General features: G+C 29.7%; 1 long non-coding RNA gene across 1 annotated transcript; it reads left to right on the forward strand.

Annotated features, from left to right (window-relative positions):
* Window positions 1-1,278: 1,278 nt before the first annotated feature.
* On the forward strand, window positions 1,279-5,049 carry LOC120281760. The gene is made up of 5 exons (XR_005542784.1): window positions 1,279-1,437; window positions 2,343-2,379; window positions 3,661-3,763; window positions 4,185-4,339; window positions 4,855-5,049. It is a non-coding gene; the product is annotated as an uncharacterized LOC120281760 (long non-coding RNA).
* The last annotated feature ends 1,092 nt before the right edge of the window (window positions 5,050-6,141 follow it).

Below are 6,141 nucleotides of genomic sequence, written 5' to 3' on the forward strand. Positions count from 1 at the left end.
TAGCCGCTATACATACTAAATTTAAAAAATAATATTTAAGGGCTAAAAAGTGATGTTCACTATCTTTTATCATTTATTTAAATAAAAATTATTAACGGACAAAATTTGTTATCTCAAATTTTATGAATAATTTTTATTTCACAAACTTTTAACCAAAAACTTTTTAAAATTTTATTTTTTTATTTATTTAGATATTCTATTATCCTGAATGTTATGGATAATTTTTTATTTTGAAAACTTTCTGATGTACACTTTAAAAAATACTAAATATGTTTATTTTATTTTATTTATTCGTAAATAAATCAGAACAACCTAATAGAGTTGTGTATCAATTTTTTTTATGAAGCCAATTAGCTTAATCTATATAGTGGTGGATTTTCAAATTCATCACTATAGATGAACACCCCATCATATTTGTAGCGGTTGATTTCTATATTAGCCTCTATAATGTGTTTTTAGCGGCAAATTTTTGAATTAGCTACTATAGACATGAATTTACTTACCATTTTTATAATAGTTTTATAGTGCCTAATTTATATATTGGTCACTACTTATCATTTATTAAAATAAAAATTATTAGTGACAAAAACATTTTCACCCATAAAAATTCAAAATAATAAAATTATTACAAAAGAAGCTTAATGAATATTTTTTTCAAAAAAGTTTCATATAATGCAAAAAGTTTTTAACATAACATGAAATTATATTAAAACATAATTATTTTTTAAAAAATTTTAGATAAACAAAAAGAAAATTTTAAATAATTTATTAATTTAAAATAATAAAATCTAATTATAGCGGTGGTTACAAATAACAAAAAGATTTTATGTAACATGAGTTGTTGACCAAATCTTGTTGTGGTGGTGTAGCATTCACATTGGACTAAGATAAAATAATGAAGTTTAATATAATGTATATATATATATATATATATATATATATATATCCAATGGTATTATAATAAGTCACTAAATCATATTTAAAAAAATGCCCTACTAGTTTAATCATTTATTTTCGATGTAGGGTGTTTTGCTAAATAACTAAAGGGTGTTTTATATTAAATCATCAAATCATTTTCTAAGTGAATATGTGTATTTATTTTATCAAATGGAAAATATTCCTCTAATTCCTTCCAATGCAATTAAATAAAAGTTTTAAGGGATTATTTGAAAAAGATGATTTTATTTGAGAGATATTAAAACTCTAATAGAATTTGGGTTTCTAATCAAAATTTTCTCATCTTCAAGTCTCAGCTGTTACTCCGCTTCAAGCCTCTTCACAAGCTCCGGTGATAAAAGCTTCTCTACTCCACTATTACCCCTCTTCAAGCTCTTTACGAGCTCTGGTGAGGTCTTGGGAGAAACCTTGGCATCACTTTTCTCTATCCCTTGTTGTTGAGCTGGTTTAGCATCAAAGTCAATTTCTATCGAAAAATCGGTGAGATGATGTATTCCTAATTTTTACCTTCTTTTTGTGTTAAATATTTTCCATTTTTTTTCATTTTTTTTCTTCTTTGGTTTTGTTGATCTTCTAGATATACTGTGGATGAATGCTTTGTAGCCTAGAAAAACCCCTTGGTCTTGATCTCTTGTATTTCACCACTGATGTCAATGTCTTATGTTTTTCTATGGGATGTGTTTTAATTTGAATATATATATATATATATATATATTTGGTCAGGTGGAATCACTAGAGAGATGGTGAGAGAAATGAGGTTGGATAAGGGGGTGATTCTTGTGAGTTTGGTTTTGAAAGTTATATGTGTGTGTGTTGTGATTAGTTAGTTAGTTAGTTAGTTAGTGTGTGTGTGTGTGTGTGTATTTGATTGTGTTTGTTGAAAGATACCTAAATTGGTGATACAGGAGATGATTTTCATGTGAACATTTGGGAGTAGGGGTAGGATTGTTATTGATGCATGCATGTATATACACGAGAACTGATGGATGTGTGTTTTTTCCCAACTATACTATGATGCCGTTATTAGATGCCATTATTAGTGTATTATAGATAACTAATTAGGTGTTAGTTCACTCTTTCCTTGCAAGGGGGAAGTTCTAAACAGATAGCCTTTCTTTTTATCAGAACAAAAAACTTTTCAGCCTTCAACAACAACGCCAAGAAAGAGCATAACATGCACTTAATTTAAAACTACATTTTTCTTTGTCTGCAAGTATCCTGACCTTTTGATTTAGAGGTATATGGCAATTTCTCTATGCATCCAGCTTCTTTCTTACAAGCCTAATTTGGTTGAACTCATGGTCCTTATTTTAGTGTTCAACTTTTAGTGGTTATCATACATGACATTTTAGAAATCATTGATAGAAAATTTCCTTCTTTTTCAGATTCTTCTGGAAGCTATCATCCTCTCAGTATATCAAGGTAATCATATGTGTTATATCTTTCTTCCTATGCTTTAATAGTTTTTGCCTTTTTCCTCCTTTCCTGATGGGCCTTTAGTTGTATTAATTAATATGCTGGAAGTTTGGAAGCCTTTTAAATCATATTTAGTACTATTTATGTTCCTTCTCTTATACCTAATAATATTTATAATAGTAATAGTAAATCAGTAATGGTCTTTAGAAGCTCAGTTTCCAGTGTCCTGCAGCCAGAGCCACATATTAATTTGCTCATATTTGCAATAGAACATACGGAGGAGATGACTTTCCGTATCATTCTTCTGGTAAGATAAACTAGTGCAGCTAGCAGGAGGTTCATTGAATTTGTGTTTAGCATAGTATTTTCTAGTTTTTTGTTTGAATTATATGATGTTGGTCCGCAGGAATTAGTCAAACATTTGTAATAACTACAAACTAGCTAGTGTGATTCAGGCCAGTAAGGTTGACTTGGAATTTGGGTAGGAAAAATTTATTAGACAATTAGAAAATGCTCTACATATTTTACTTCATTTCACATCTCAACATGTAGAATTTATTGACCAACAAATAGCAAACTTCATTACTGAACAAAACAGACACTTGATGTTCATCTCATTTCCATAGTGAATGATAATCACGAAGGGCATTGAATGATGATGAATTGAACAATACATATATACCTCTTTAGCTAAATGGACTTTTTTCCGAATACGACAAAAATTGATCAAAAGCGAATATTCAAATAGAACATCAAACTATCATATTATATGTCATGATATTGCTAATTTATTTTTTAACACAATAATTAGTAATATGTAATATTTATATGTGGCTTTTGGTTCATTTCACAAAATATTGCTCATTTACATATTCTTTAAAGGTTTGTAATATGTATTTTAGAGACTGCCTTTCCAAAAGTCCATTACCAAGAAAAATGAGATATCTGTATCTAATATATACTAGCTTGACATATCATGAAATAGTATCAATGTGCTTGGCATGAGCTGATGAATGAATACTTATCTTATTTTTCAAGCTGACATAGTTGTAGCAAATAGTGTAATTAGCAAAAACTATATTCCCCTAAGAAACCCAAAACACATGGTGCTTTCATGGGCTGAAACTGGAGCTCGAGCTATCTTTACTAAATTATAAAAAAATTATATAGTTACGGGTTCTCTGACATGAGTTTGGTATTTATAAGTCTCAAAATGATTGAATGCACCTGTTTATGTTGGTGCTCACATTTGAATTTTCACAAAAACTTCATCTTTCTTCTTATCAGATTACCAGAAGAAGGGATCACAATTTCTATTTTTGAAGGGGAAGATGAGATAAGGCAGATAAATTTAGTCTTAAAAGTTCACCATCCCTTGTTTTACTGGAAGGTTCAGTTTCCTACATAACTTGGCCTTATTGTGTTTCTTTATAATGTAACTCTTCACCTAAATTCAGCCTTTAAATCTCTTATATAACAGGTTGCAATAGAGGCTAACTTAGCCCTTGCAGATGCATACATTAATGGCTATTTTTCCTTTATTGATGAGCAAAGGAATTCTAGATTTTTTTTTTATGGTAACCAAGTTGGAAGAAATGCAATTCAATATTTTACTCTCTTGGGTAATTAAACAATGATCCTTTTTCACCTGTAGCTTCTAATTGCCAATAGGGATTTGAGGAATTCTCCTGGAAAGACCATTAATAGGTTTCTTCATCTTTATTGGTTTTACTTTAGTTCAAAATAAATGAATCATATGTATGTATTACTTGAATTTATATTTGTAATGATATTGTCAATAACATGGACAGGGGGTGGTGGATACCATTACTTCTTACAGTTGGAGCAGCATTTGCTAAGAGGACATTACAAGGATGTGCAATGAAATCATTCAATAGCATCATCTTGAAATTTCCCAAGATTGATGAAAGTTTTACAAATTGCAAAACTATTTTCAAGCAATTTGGTCAGACATTTCTCTTCTTCTTCTTCTTCTTGAAATGCATGATAGAATACATGGTTTAAAAGTTGTTGACTTTTATGGAGAATTTTCCAGTTATTAGTAGTATATCTTAGTGCATTTTTTTCATGGCTTTTTCATTTTGTATTATCTACAAACTATGTAGGATTTCAAGCATTGCTGAATTGAATTTCTGAAGTTGCTTTGTATGTTCTACTCTCTATTTTGTTACCCTTGTTTTGAATAAATCATTTGTAAAGCCATTATAATTAAAATAATATCATTGAATCAATAATATCTTAATGGTTTAAAGGTTTTATAATCATGTAAATAGACACTACACAATAATATCTAGCTCATTGTTAATTTGTAAAGCCATAAATTAACATTGAGCTAGATATTGGATACAGATGTCTCATTTTAAAATAGATTATAATATGCTCTTCAACTGATTTTGTTCTTTATAACTAATTGTTGTGTTTTAGATATCTTCTCACATTAAAATCACATGTTCGCAATAGGAGTAGACCAGAAGGTTCAATTGTTGAAGGCTACATTGAGAAGGAATGAATTACTTTTTATTCAAGATATTTTGAAGGCTTTAATACAAGGTTTTGTAAGCTGCCTCACAATGATGATTTTGGAGACCCAGTCAATGGTCACTCTATAGGAAAATCTACAACATTTACAGTTGATCCTATTGAGTGGAAACAAGCACATCGCTACATGCTATTCAATTCTGAATCCCTTGAGTATTATATTCGGTAAGTTTTAGAATTTATGACATAATTTATACATGTACTAAGTTTTGAAAATAAAATGTAACAAACAAATTGTTTGTTTATTTAGTGAACATAAATCTGAACTCAAAAGACAAAATCGGCGGATTAGTGCTTATGAGCTTGACAAACCACATCACTAGAAATTGGATAAGTGTATATTTCACAAAATTTAGAATGTGCAAAATGCTTCCTTGCCTATTGAAGTTGAACATTTAGCCAAAGGTCCGGATGTAGTAGCCAAAAGTTCAATGCTTACACTTTTAATAGCTTCAGATTCCATGTGAAATCTCGGGCGCGCAATAGGAAAACACAGAATTGTGGGGTGGTTGTTATTGCTTCAACTATGAGTTTTGCAAGTGTAAAAGACAAAACCCTATCGAGGGTGATATAACATATTTTGGAGTGTCGAATAATATTATCAAACTCAGCTACCTTGGATGGAGACGTATTGTATTGTTTAAATGTGAGTAGATTGATGTTACAAAAGGAGTAAAGAAGGATGATTTAGGGTTCACTCTTGTGAACTTAAATCAATTGTCTAATACTGGATCAAATGAGTATGACAAGCCCTTCATTTTGGCATCTCAAGCATTACAAGCTTTCTATGTTGAAAATCCTTCAGAATCAAACTGGCATGCAGCTATTGAAGCAAAACCAAGGGATTTTTATGACATGCAAAATGATCCCTCAAATAAAGATTATTTACAAAGCATACTATGAAATGAAGCAAATTTAGAGGATGACATTCTTAATGGTAAAAATGACATAAATTGGGAGCGAACAGATATGGAAGGAGTAATGGTTGATGAATCTCTTGTATTTGTTGACATGGATGCTTTGATGGAGGATACAAATGATGACTTTGATGAAGAAACTAATTAAGAAATTTGATTTATATAGGTATGTTGCTATTTCATAATTTGTATTTATCTTTTGTAATCAAATTAAAAAAATAGTTTATTCATCAATATTAACTTTTATTAACTTACAAATGATATTGTCTCTATTGTGTTAAAGGTAAATTTG

The sequence above is a fragment of the Dioscorea cayenensis genome, chromosome 18 (genome assembly GCF_009730915.1).
Source record: "Dioscorea cayenensis subsp. rotundata cultivar TDr96_F1 chromosome 18, TDr96_F1_v2_PseudoChromosome.rev07_lg8_w22 25.fasta, whole genome shotgun sequence".
NCBI lineage: Eukaryota > Viridiplantae > Streptophyta > Magnoliopsida > Dioscoreales > Dioscoreaceae > Dioscorea > Dioscorea cayenensis.